The sequence below is a fragment of the Hemiscyllium ocellatum genome, chromosome 33 (genome assembly GCF_020745735.1).
Source record: "Hemiscyllium ocellatum isolate sHemOce1 chromosome 33, sHemOce1.pat.X.cur, whole genome shotgun sequence".
NCBI lineage: Eukaryota > Metazoa > Chordata > Chondrichthyes > Orectolobiformes > Hemiscylliidae > Hemiscyllium > Hemiscyllium ocellatum.
In genome coordinates, this window is record NC_083433.1 from 10,314,978 (window position 1) to 10,329,219 (window position 14,242).

The 14,242-nt window shown below is 45.8% G+C and overlaps 1 protein-coding gene across 2 annotated transcripts in view; it reads right to left on the reverse strand.

Annotated features, from left to right (window-relative positions):
• The window catches only part of LOC132831339 (E3 SUMO-protein ligase ZBED1-like), a 30,659-nt gene extending 16,794 nt beyond the window's left edge, over positions 1 to 13,865 (reverse strand). For both annotated transcript variants that reach the window (XM_060849428.1, XM_060849427.1), the window contains exon 1: positions 13,760 to 13,865. The gene's annotated coding sequence lies outside the window, so the exon portion shown is untranslated. The remainder of the gene's footprint in view (positions 1 to 13,759) is intronic.
• Positions 13,866 to 14,242: the final 377 nt, after the last annotated feature.

A 14,242-nucleotide genomic window follows, 5' to 3' on the forward strand; every position in this document is an offset into this window, starting at 1 on the left:
AAAGTGTTAAGCAGTGGGTGAGTCACCTGCCATATGACTGTACTATAATAACTGCAGTGTTTAGCTTTTAACTCATTCTTTCTTTCTACCTTGGTCTTAAGATACTGTACCTAAGTACTTGTACCTAAGATGGCACCTTGAATGGCAACTTTTCACTTTTCACTGTACTCCTATACTTGAGTACACATGATAATAAAATCAAAATCAAAGCTTAGATCACCGCCTGAAACTACAAGACCATTCTGAGGAAGGGTCACCAGATCCAAAACGTTAACTCAGATTTCTCTTCACAGATGCTGCCAGACCTACTGAGCTTTTCCAGCAACTTATGTTTTTGTGAAAATCTGGTATTCCTAGACTTCAAAATGTTAATTGCCCTCTCCCATTCACAGCCTTAGGGAAACAGGTTTCAGCTCTTTTCTGTGCTTCCCAGTTTTACTCCATAATTGTCTTTCATCCAAAGTTGTGCTGACAGTCTCTTAACTTGTGATGACTCCCATTGCCCTCTCAGCCTGACCAACGCTGGCTCCAGGTCAAAGAATGCCTTCATTTTAAAAATTCTCCTTTGTTTTCAAATGCCATAATCACCTCATCCCTCCTCAGCTTCAGAATTTCCTTCACTAATCAGTCCCTACATAACAGAGTTGTCCGATGATGAGATAGTGAAAAAATTGGGTGTTGAGAAGAATGAGAGTGATCTCATTTAAAAACACAACATTCTGAAGGGATTTAGTAGGGTAAACATTGAGAGATTGTTTCCACAAGTTGAGGAATCTAAAACAAGGGGGTGTACTCTTAGGATCAGGGGTCTATCATGTAGGATTAACGTACAGAGGAATGTCTTCACTTTCACTAGGATGGGGGATTTCAAGAGGTGAGAGGAGAGACATGAGGTAATTGTTTTTACATGGAGAGTGATTCGTGTGTGGAATAAACTTCCTGAGAAAGTGGTGGATGTTGGGTACAATTATGTTAAAAGACATTTTGATTGATACATTGAATAGGACAGGTTTAGAGGGATATCAACCAGGAGCAGGCAGATGGGACTAGTTTAGTTTGGGATTATGTTTGGCATAGACTGCTTAGACCAAAGGGTCTGTTTCCACGCTGTATTGACTCCACAACTATGACTCAAAGCATTGAGAATCTATAGAATTCTCTATCACAGAAGCTTGTGGACGTTCCACCACTGAATAATTTTCAGGCTGGAAATGACAGGTTTTGATGTCTCCAGGAAATTTTATTTTCTACAGTATCAAAGAATGACAAGAATGGAATTCTCTATCAGAGAGGGCTATGGAAATTCAGTTTTTCTGTACATTTAAGCTAGAGATTGGTAGATTTCTGATTACCAACAGTGTGCAGAGTTAACGAGACAGAACAAGTAAAAAGCATTGATATGTTCGATCAACCAGGAAGGTATGGAGTATCAGGGCAGACTCGACGGACAGAATGGCCTACTCAGATTCCTATGTTTCTATATAATGTCACAATAATCAGCCATTCCTTCTACTTGGCCAAGGTGGTAGTGGATCTACTTCTTAAATGTCTGCAGTCCATGTGATGATGGTGCTCCTAGTGGTGTTAGGGAATTACAAGGTACTGATCCAATGATAGCTAAGGAACACACAGAAACAAGGGGCAGAAGAGTGCAGCTAGCTTGTCCCTCATCAAGGAAACCAAACCCATGACCTCAAACATCTAGAAAGACAAGGGCAGCAGATGTGTGAGAATACCACGCTTCCTCCTAAACTAAGACCATCTTAACATATATCATTTGTTCCTTCACTATCACTGGGTCAAAATCCTGAATTAAGAATTAAAATTAGGTTTATTGCCACATGTACTCAAGCACAGCGATAAAGGAGTACAGTGAAAAATGTACAATGTCACCATTTCCACTGCCACCTAATGTACAAAGTTACCTAGCTACAAAACTTTAGGTCTAAATTAGAAAATTGAAAAAATAAAGTTAAACGTTCAGTGGAAGAGGTTGAATAGGCTGGGGTTGTTTTCCCTGGAGCATTGGAGGCTGAGGGGGGACCTTACAGAGATTTATAAAATCATGAGGGGCATAAATAGAGAAAATCTGTTCCCTGGAGTGGGGAAGCCCAGAACTAGAGAGCATAGGTTTAGGGTTAGAAGGGAAAGATTTAAAAGGGAACTAAGGGACAACTTTTTCATGCAGAGGGTTGTGCATGTATGGAATGTGCTGGCAGATAAGTAGTGGAGGCTGACACAATTGCAACATTTAAAAGGCATCTGGATGGGTACATGAATAGTAAGGGTTTAGAGGAATATGGGTCCAAGTACTAGCAAATGAGACTAAATTAGGTTGGGATATCTGGTCAGCATGGATGAGTTAGGCCAAAAGGTCCGTTTCTCTGCTATGCATCTCTATGACTCTTCACAATCTTTCTAAAGCCACGAGTCCGCGCTGGGCCTCACCTCGAGGCCGGGAGTCCACGCTGGACTACCTCAGGCTAACAGTGGGTACCTGCACCCTGTGCACTACCGTGGTTTAAGAAGGCAGCTCACAATCACCTTCTCAAGGGCAATCGGGGATAGGAAATAAATCTGGCCCAGATAATGACATCCGCATCTCACAAAAGACTTTTTAAAAAATGTCTCCCTGCCGGGATTGTATGTGATTGGGAGGTGGTGGTTATCTTAATTCACTTGCAGGGCTGGAAGGCACAAATGAGTGACTTTGGTAAATTGTTGCTATGCACTCAAACGTTTACAGGCAACAGACATGATGTGTTTGTTGTGAAGGGAATGTTGAGTATAGAGTCTGTAGTGGCCTGCTCTGGCCCTGTTTCAAAATGGCATGGCATTGAGTTGCTGCGAACTCCGAGCCCCCAGCTAATTACTGGCATGGGGAGGTGAAAGAACACAACATAAAACAGTACATGCAGAACAGGATTTGGCACGAAGGCTCAATTCAGAATGCAGTCTGACAGAAGTCCATAGCATGACACAACACAGAATAAGGCTATTTAAACCATACACATGCTCGCCCCACAACCTTGCAAATATCACCCTTCAACAATTATTAAATGGCCTTTCAAAAGTTTATACAGAATCTGCTTCTGACATCCTTTCACTAACAGCACATTCAAAGTCATAGCTCACTCTGTAAACTAAAACTCCTCCCCATCTTGGTAATGGCTATCTTGCTGAGTTCAGTACATCTGCACCATCTGATTACCAACCCTTCACTTCATGGATTCTTCATAAAGGTTGCATGTCATGATATCACAGAACAGAATTTGACACACTCCTACGCTGCCCATTGACTGCAGCTGCACAGGAGACAAACCGACACATCCACTTCCTGGTGAAAGGCTTATGCCTGAAACTTCGATTCTCCTGCTCCTTGGGTGCTGCCTGACCCCTTGTGCTTTTCCAGCACCGCCCTCTCAACACAGGATCCACATGTCAGATGCATTTAAACCGGGGTGTTCTGAAACTTAGAAGTCACCACATTAACAGCAGCAGTTACGGGGGGGGGTCTGAGTCGTAGAAAGAATGGGTCCAAACTCTCCTGGCCACTGGTCTAGAATTGCTGCTATATCTGCTTCCTGCAAGGGACCTACATCCCACACTGGATTGACTATGTGCCACCACACAATGTTGCCAGGTTACCTCAGAGATTCTGCATGCTGAGGAATTCTTCCATGCAGAAGGATTCTTCTATCTACCATCCATATTATACTTTGGTGTGTATAGATTTCTCTTCTTTCCAGTCAACATGTAACTTCAAAGACACATCTATACCATGGCATATGACAGCTAACCCCCTTCTCTCCATTATCAGCATAAATGAAGATACATTATCTATGTTGCCTTATGCTTAACACATCCCTAGCTCTACATTACCAACATCTCTACCTCCATCATCTGGCCATCCATACCATGCTACTGATTTTTTTAACATAATGCTGTATAAACTCTACATTACATGATGCTGACACTTGACTCTGTGGCATGGTCAGATGTAAAGCATTAGTTTGCTCATCTCCCAGTGCCCTTCTAAATCTGGAAGGGCTCACTGGAGCTGGACCCTCAGCCTTTGTAAGTGATGTAATAAAAAATATAACTTCGCATTTGACCCAGCACCCTTATGCCACTATTTTAAAACCCCTCTAGATATATGAGGTTGGACAGTTATAGAGTCATAGAGATGTACAGCATGGAAACAGACCCTTCGGTCCAACCCATCCATGCCGACCAGATATCCCAACGCAATCCAGTCCCACCTGCCACCACCCGGCCCATATCCCTCCAAACCCTTCCTATTCATATACCCATCCAAATGCCTCTTAAATGTTGCAAATGTACCAGCCTCCACCACTTCCTCTGGCAGCTCATTCCATACCTGTACCATCCTCTGTGTGAAAAAGTTGCCCCTTAGGTCTCATTTATATCTTTCCCCTCTCATCCTAAACCTATGCCCTCTAGTTCTGGACTTCCCAACCCCAGGGAAAAGACTTTGCCTATTTACCCTATCCATGCCCCTCATAATTTTGTAAACCTCTATAAGGTTACCCCTCAGCCTCTGACGCTCCAGGGAAAACAGCACCAGCCTGTTCAGCCTCTCCCTATAGCTCAAATCCACCAACCCTGGCAACATCCTTATAAATCTTTTCTGAACCCTTTCAAGTTTCACAATATCTTTCCGCTATGAAGGAGACCAGAATTGCACGCAATATTCCAACAGTGGCCTAACCAATGTCCTGTACAGCCACAACACTACCTCCTGACTCCTGTACTCAATATTCTGACCAATAAAAAAAGCATACCAAATGTCTTCTTCACTATCCTATCTACCTGCAACTCCACTTTCAAGGAGCTATGAATCTGAACTCCAAGGTCTCTTTGTTCAGCAACACTCCCTTACCATGAAGTGTATAAGTCCTGCGAAGATGTGCTTTCCCAAAATGCAGCACCTCGCATTTATCTGAATTAAACTCCATCTGCCACATCTCAGCCCATTGGCCCATCTGAGGCCAAACGCCAACTCGCGGACACCTCCTCTTATCGCCCCCTCGACCACGACCCCACCTCCCACCACCAAACCATCATCTCCCAGACCATCCATAACCTCAGCACCTCAGGGGATCTCCCATCCACCGCCTCCAACCTCATAGTCCCACAACCCCGCACCACCCGTTTCTACCTCCTGCCCAAAATCCACAAACCTGAATGCCCCAGCCGACCCATTGTCTCAGCCTGCTCCTGCCCCACCAAACTCATCTCCGCATACCTTGACACAGTTCTGTCCCCTTTAGTCCAAGAACTCCCCACCTACGTTCGGGACACCACCCACGCCCTCCACCTCCTCCAGGATTTTCGCTTCCCCGGTCCCCAACGCCTTATTTTCACGATGGACATCCAGTCCCTGTACACCTCCATCCCCCATCACGAAGGACTCAAAGCCCTCCGCTTCTTCCTTTCCCGCCACACCAACCAATACCTTTCCACTGACACCCTCCTTTGACTGACTGAACTGGTCCTCACCCTGAATAACTTCTCTTTTCAATCCTCCCACTTCCTCCAAACTAAAGGAGTTGCCATGGGCACCCGCATGGGCCCCAGCTATGCCTGTCTCTTCGTAGGATATGTGGAACAGTCCATCTTCCGCAAATACACTGGCACCACCCCCCACCTTTTCCTCCGCTACATCGAAGACTGTATCGGCGCTGCCTCGTGCTCCCACGAGGAGGTTGAACAGTTCATCAACTTTACTAACACCTTCCATCCCGACCTCAAATTCACCTAGACTGTCTCAGACTCCTCCCTCCCCTTCCTAGACCTTTCCATTTCTATCTCAGGCGACCGACTCAACACAGACATCTACTATAAACCGACTGACTCCCACAGATATCTGGACTACACCTCCTCCCACCCTGCCCCCTGTAAAAACTCCATCCCATATTCCCAATTCCTTCATCTCCGCCGCATCTGCTCCCAGGAGGACCAGTTCCAACACCGCACAGCCCAGATGGCCTCCTTCTTCAAGGACCGCAGATTCCCCCCAAACGTGGTCGACGATGCCCTCCACCGCATCTCCTCCACTTCCCGCTCCTCCGCCCTTGAGCCCCGCCCCTCCAACCGCCACCAAGACAGAACCCCACTGGTTCTCACCTACCACCCCACCAACCTCCGTATACAGCGTATCATCCGCCGTCATTTCCACCACCTCCAAACGGACCCCACCACCAGGGATATATATTCCCTCCCCTCCCCTATCAGCGTTCCGCAAAGACCACTCCCTTCGTGACTCCCTCGTCAGGTCCACACCCCCCACCAACCCAACCTCCACTCCCGGCACCTTCCCCTGCAACTGCAGGAAATGTAAAACTTGCGCCCACACATCCTCCCTCACATCCCTCCAAGGCCCCAAGGGATCCTTCCATATCCGCCACAAGTTCACCTGTACCTCCACATCATCTATTGCATCCGCTGCACCCGATGTGGCCTCCTCTATATTGGGGAGACAGGCTGCTTACTTGCGGAACGCTTCAGAGAACACCTCAGGGACGCCCGGACCAACCAACCCAACCACCCCGTGGCCCTTCACTTTAACTCTCCCTCCCACTCCACCGAGGACATGCAGGTCTTTGGGCTCCTCCACCGGCAAAACATAACAACACGACGGTTGGAGGAAGAACGCCTCATCTTCCGCCTGGGAACCCTCCAACCACAAGGGATGAACTCGGATTTCTCCAGTTTCCTCATTTCCCCTCCCCCCACCTTGTCTCAGTCGGTTCCCTCAACTCAGCACCGCCCTCCTAACCTGCAATCTTCTTCCTAACCTCTCCACCCCCACCCCACTCCGGCCTATCACCCTCAGCTTGACCTCCTTCCACCTATCACATCTCCACTGCCCCTCCCCCAAGTCCCTCCTCCCTACCTTTTATCTTAACCTGCCTGCCACCCTCTCCTCATTCCTGATGAAGGGCTTATGCCCGAAACGTCGAATTTCCTATTCCTTGGATGCTGCCTGACCTGCTGTGCTTTAACCAGCAACACATTTTCAACATTGGCCCATCTGGTCAAGATCCTGTTGTAATCTGAGGTAACCCTCTTCACTGTCCACTACACCTCCAATTTTGGTGTCATCTGCAAACTTACTAACTGTACCTCTTATGCTCGCATCCAAATCACTTATGTAAATGACAAAAAGTAGAGGACCCAACACCGATCCTTGTGGCACTCCACTGGTCACAGGCCTCCAGTCTGAAAAACAACACTCCACCACCACCCTTTGTCTTCTACCTTTGAGCCAATTCTGTATCCAAATGGCTAGTTCTCCCTGTATTCCGTGAGATCTAACCTTGCTAATCAGTCTCCCATGGGGAACCTTATCGAACGCCTTACTGAAGTCCATATAGATCACATCTACCGCTCTGCCCTCATCAATCTTCTTTGTTACTTCTTCAAAAAACTCAAGTTTGTGAGACATGATTTCCCACGCACAAAACCATGTTGACTATCCCTAATCAGTCCTTGCCTTTCCAAATACATGTACATCCTGTTCCTCAGGATTCCCTCCAAGAATTTGCCCATCACCGACGTCAGGCTCACTGGTCTCTAGTTCCCTGGCTTGTCCTTCCCACCCTTCTTAAACAGTGGCACCACGTTTGCCAAACTCCAGTCTTCCGGCACCATACCTGTGACTATCGATGATACAAATATCTCAGCAAGAGGCCCAGCAATCACTTCTCTAGCATCCCACAGAGTTCTCGGGTACACCTGATCAGATCCTGGGGATTTATCCACCTTTACCCGTTTCAAGACATCCAGCACTTCCTCCTCTGTAATCTGGACATTTTGCTAGATGTCACCATTTATTTCCCTACAGTCTATATCTTCCATATCCTTTTCCACAGTAAATACTGATGCAAAATACTCATTTAGTATCTCCCCCATTTTCTGTGGCTCCACACAAAGGCCGCCTTGCTGATCTTTGAGGGGCCCTATTCTCTCCCTAATTACCCTTTTGTCCTGAACGTATTTGTAAAAACCCTTTGGATTCTCTTTAATTCTATTTGCCAAAGCTATCTCATGTCCCCTTTTTGCCCTCCTGATTTCCCTCTTGACTATACTGGAGTTCATCTGCCTTCCCTGTTAGGCCCCTTGCATTGAAATAAATGCAGTTTAATTTATTAGTCCTACCTTGTCCCTGCTTGCCCTGACTGTTTGACTCACTTCTGTTCTGAACTGTACCAGTCTCAGACAGATCTCTTTCCTCACTATCTCCTTGGGTCCTACCTTATCCTCTCTTTCCCCCCACCTTACTAGTTTAAATCCTCCTGAGCAGCTCTAGCACATTTCCCTGCCAGTATATTAGTCCCCTTCCAATTTAGGTGCAATCCCTCCTTCTTGTACAAGTCACTTCTACCCCAAAAGAGATTCCAATGATCCAAAAGTGAATTCTTCTCCCATACACCATCTCCAGAGCCATGCATTCATCTGCTCCATCCTCCTATTCCTGCCCTCACTAGCTCGTAGCACTGGGAGTAATCCAGATATTACTACTCTCGAAGACCTTTTTAAATTTCTGCCTAACTCTCTGTAATCTCCCTTCAGAATCTCAACCTTTTCCCTTCCTTTGTTATTGGTTCCAATGTGAACAATGACCTCTTGCTGGCCCCTCTCGCCCATGAGAACATTTGCACCCTCTCTGAGACATCCTTGATCCTGGCACCAGGGTACAACACACCATTCTGCTCTTTCACTGCTGGCCACAGAAACGTCTGTCTGTAGCTCGGACTACAGAATCCCCAACACAATTGATCTCTTGGAAGCCGACGTACCTCTCGTTGCATTAGAGCCAGTCTCAATACCAGAAACTTGGCTGTTCATGCTACGTTCCCCTGAGAATCCATCACCCCCTACATTTTCCAAAACAGCATATCTGTTTGAAATGGGTCATCCACAAAAGACTCCTGCGCTAACTGCCTACCTCTCTTACTTTTCCTGGAGTTAACCCATCTATGTGACTGTATCTGAGACTTTTCCCCCCTTTCTATAACTGCCTCCATCAGATACTGTTGCTGTTGCAAATTCCTCATTGCTTCTAACTGTCTCTCCAACCGATCCATTCGATCTCATAATATTCACATCCAACAGCATTTATGGCAGATATAATCTGCAGTAACCCTTAAATTCTCTTTAAACTCCCACACCTGACAAGAAGTACATATCACTGTACTAAAGGCCATTTTTGCTCCTTCACAATCTACAGACCCAGAAAATAACACCATCTTATTCTTCTACAAAACACTGCCCCAGGTTAAATTAATAGTTATGGCTTATATTTTAAGTTTAATCAAGAGACATATCTCCAAAAACATATAATCAAGAAAGAACCCACTCTAATCACTACTGTAGCCTTTCTGTTGGACACACTTAAAACAATGACTAACTTATGTGATTCTGTGCTGTGAACTTTGCCCAAACAGGTTCCTCCAAGATTAGTTGTGAATTTCACTGCTTGTTAATTTTCCCAGACGCACTCCGATGTCCAGCGATACATGAATTCAAAACAGCAAAAGCAGTAACTGTGCAGGTGTTCTCTCTCTCTCTCTCTCTCTTTCTCTCCTGCATGTCCCCACCAAGTGCTTCCTTTGTCTGATCTATTCCTTTTTAAAACTGCTGTTGTTTTGACTTTTTTTTCCAAAGTTCCAAAATAATGCAACAGCATATAAAACAGTAATCGTTGCTCCTGGAATTTGAGGAAATCACCTCCAGCACCTAAAATACCTCAAAAAAGAAGCAGCTGTTACAGCCAGAAATTTTTCCTGTCCTCCATCTTGGATTACGCAGAAGTTCTTGCAGAATGGTGACCTAATCCAGTATAATTTGGATGTGAACATAGGAGGTATGGTTAGTAAGTTTGCAGATGACACCAAAATTGGAGGTAGAGTGGACAGCAAAGAAGATTACCTCAGAGTACAATGGGATCTTGATCAGATGGGCCAATGGCTAAGGAGTGGCAGATGGAGTTTAACTTAGATGGGAGGTGCTGCATTTTGGTAAGGCAAATCAGGGCAGGATTTAAATACTTAATGGTAAGGTCCTGGAGAATGTTGCTGAACAAAGAGACCTTGGAGTGTAGGTTCATAGTTCCTTAAAAGTGGAATCACAGTTAGATAAGATAGCGAAGAAGGTATGTGGCATGTTCACCTTTATTGATCAGTGCACTGAGCATAGGAGTTGGGAGGTCATGTTGCAGCTGTACAGGACATTGGTTAGGTCACTTTTGGAATACTGCATGCAATTCTGGTCTCCCTGCTATAAGAAAGATGTTGTGAAACTTGAAAGGGTTCAGAAAATATTTACAAGGATGTTGCCAAGGAGGGTTTGAGCTTAGGGAGAGGCTGAATAGGTTGGGGCTATTTTCCCTGGAGCGTCAGAGACTGAGGGGCAACCTTACAGAGGTTAATAAAATCATAAGTGGCATGGATAGGGTAAATAGACAAGGTCTTTTCCCGGGGTGGATTGGGTCCAAAAACTAGAGGCATAGATTTAAGGTGAGAGGGGAAAGATATAAAAGGGACCTAAGGGGTAACGTTTTCATGCAGAGGATGTTGTGTGAATGGCATGAGCTGCCAGAGGAAGTGTGGAGGCTGGTACAATTATAACATTTAAAAGGCATCCAGATGGGTACATGAATAGGAAGGGTTTAGAGTGATATGCGATGGCTCCTGGCAAATGGGACTAGATTGGGTTGGGATATCTGGTCAGCATGGACGAGTTGGATCAAAGGATCTGTTTCTGTTCTGTACATCTCTATGACTCTAAATATCAGGGAGAACGGACTCCTTTGTAATGTTAATGGAAAGTTGTTTATACTAAAGTGGTTTACGAAATGTGTAGTAAACATTATTAGAAGCTGAGAAAGTCAAAGCTCTCAATTCCTTGAATATTGATGTAAAAAGACTACACAGTTCACAGGACAGAAGCTGGGGAGAATCAATTAAGCATACTTAATAATTGCTCTGGACGTATAATTTCTTTGGATTTGAATTGCTGGAACATGATAGGCAATAGGTTAAATCTTCATTTTGCAGGGTGATTTACGACTTCTCTAACTGTATTCTATACCTAAATAATTTGATTTGTTTGATGTTTTACTTTCATCTTTTGTGTAATAAACTTCTGTTGTGTTGAAGAAACTCTGCAACCTCATACGAATGACCACCGTGTTACAGGAAATTTTAAAATGATCTTTCAGGCCAGATTTCATTCTGGGATCCGTATTGTTTGGTAATACTGTCGGCTGGGGTTGATGGCCCTCCTAAGTTTACCTGCTGCCACGTGGACTTCCAGCATCTGTGCACTCAGCAGCTTTTGAAGCCATAAGTCAGTGTGTTGGCACAGCAACCAGCGTGCACGGAACCGCCAAGTGGCTTAACATCTTAGAGGGAACATTGGCTGGGATCATAACATTTATTAATTTCTTGATGATATGTCCTCTAGATCAACAATACTTTATATATGGTGCAACACTCAGCTCTCTTGAAAGGTTTTGCGCCTAGCATGTGCCTCTGACATACATGTCATCAACTTATAGTCAACTGGTCAGAATGAACTTAAATATTGTTGAATGAATGCTGTCAAAGCTTCTGCCTTGCGCACATGAGGACAGATGCAAGAATGCCAAAATTTTAAAAGGAGACAGGCAGGAGGCTAGAAGAACACAGCAAGCCAGGTATTATCAGTAGGTGGAAAAGACGATGTTTGGGGTGTAACCCCTCTTTAGGACGGGGGGGGTAGGTACAGGGAAAGCTTCAGAAAAATGAGGTGATGGGGGCAGAATGGTGAAGTGGGGATAGGTGAAGACAGGCAGAAGGTATGACCTAGTTGGTCAATGGGAGGTAGGTGACTGGGAGGAGTGGAGGGGGGAGGGGATGGGGAAGGCGGTTATTTGATATTGAAGAACTCAATGTTGAGTCCTCCGTTCTGGAAGCTGCACAGGCGGAAGATGAGGTGTTGTTCCTCCAATTTGCAGTTTTAGTCATTGTGGCAATGGAGGAGGCCAAGGATGTTCATGTAGGAAAGGGAGTGGGAAGGTGAACTAAAATGGGCAGTGACTGGGAGGTCCGGTTGGCTCCTGCGGGCCCAACTGAGATGTTCAGTGAACCATTCCCTGAGTTTACGTTTGGTCTCCCTGATGTAGAGAAGACCACATCGGAAGCACCTGATGCAGTAAACTAAGTTGAAACCTAGGAACCTCGGAAAATTTTAAAGGAAGCAACAATTTATATTGAATGACAAAGAGAGTTCATTCAAGTTGAATCTGAAAGGTCAAGGTGTTGGGATGGACGGGGAGAAAATGTGAGGGGGCGGGGAAGGAAAAGGAAAGAGAGGCTAGGGTGAAGGGACAGGAGAGAGGGGATGGGGAAGGGTCAGGAGAGAGGATAAAGGGCGACATCACCGCAGTGGGTGAGATCTCAAACAATGACGAGATAGAGTACAGGGAAAAGATAGGCAGCCTTGATGTCCTTATATAAGGTATGATTTGTCTGGATGGCACACAAAGCAATAATTTTCATTGTACTTCGGTACATGTGACAATAGTAATCGGATTAGATTCCCTACAGTATGGAAACAGGCCCTTCGGCCCAACCAGGCCACACCAACCCTCTGAAGAGTAGCCCACCAAGATCCATTGCCCTACCTTATCCTATATTTACTCCTGACAAATGCACCTACCTCGACAGGTAACTTAGCAAGGCCAATTCACTGATCTGCGCATCTTTGTATTGTGGGAGGAAACTGGAGTACTCAGAGAAAACCCACACAGACATGGAGAGAATGTGCAAACTCCCCACAGAACGGCAGTCACTCGAGGCTGGAATTGAACCTGGGTTCCTGGTGTTATGAGGCAGTAGTGCTACCCACTAAGTCACCATGCCGTCCCCAAAGTAATGGAAGCAGAGGGCGACCAAGAGGGAGAAACATCAAATCAAAAGAGAGAGAGGGGAGACAGAGGGCACGGGATGGGGGGGAAAACAGCAGGAGGGCACAGAATGGGGAAGGGGGAGAGGGAAGGGAGTAGGGATGGGGGTAGGGGGAGATGGTGACTGAGGAGGGAGGGAGAAGGGGGTTGGAGGGGAGAACAAGATGGATGATTCAAATCTCACCTGAGCCCTTTCATTTGCCAACCTCCAGGCAATTAATCGGCTCTTGGATAAACCGATGTTGCTGCATTATTGCCCCAGAAATAGAGCAGTCTCATAATTAAATATTTTAATTCAAAATAAATTTACATATTTTATTTTCATTTCACAGCTCAGTCTCTCAGAACTAGAGAAAAGTGTAACCTGTCCCTCCCTATTTTATAGTTTTCTCACGCCTTCCTCCCCCCAAGTATCGATTATTCTCAAACCGAGCCGTTCCTAACACATACAAAAGGCGAAAGTCCCGGTTCGACAACGAATTTTATATTTATACTGGTCTTTAAATACTCCAACCCGATCCGGTTATCGACAAATAATCGGAACAAATCGATTAGTTCTCCCGTCATCGGAGGGGGAGGGGGCTGCGCCGATTTTCTAGTGAAAAAAAAATCGGTCCGATTCCTGACCTCAATTACTGCCCCACATCGAGCGGATATCGATTAGTCGGGTAATTCCCGATTAATCGCCCCCCTGTCATTCCCCGCCGTGACCAGGTTGTAATAATCGCTAATAATCGGTAGGAAAACCGATTCTAATCGGATTGGTATCGGCGATTATATTACCTGATATATCGTTAAGGAGGGGCAGATGGAGAATCGCTGGTCTCTCGGTTTAAAGTGTCTCCGATTGAAATCATTTTTTAAATTTTTTTCTCTCTTGCTAATCGGGTTTTTTTTCTCCACAAGTCGATACCGGCCCCGCCCTCTTTGGTTTCGCCGCCCCCATTGGCCGCCTCGTATCGATTGATGCGGCTACCCGCCAATCGGATACGGTCTCGCCCACCTTGCGCTGATTGACATAGCCAGGACCAATCGCGGCGCAAGCCCGTCCCAGCCGCCACCGCCGATTGGCCAGAGCCGCCACCAATCGGAGGGGGCGGGACCACCGGAACGCGAGAAGGGAATCGATTGGAGACACCGGAAATCAGTGAATTCCTCCAAGTCTTGCCAACCTCATCAGCCTCAGCAACAGGAGGTCAAGAATGGATCCTCCCTCCACCTTCCAATGAAAGGTCCCACCCTTTCACCTCCATTGCATTGCAGGAT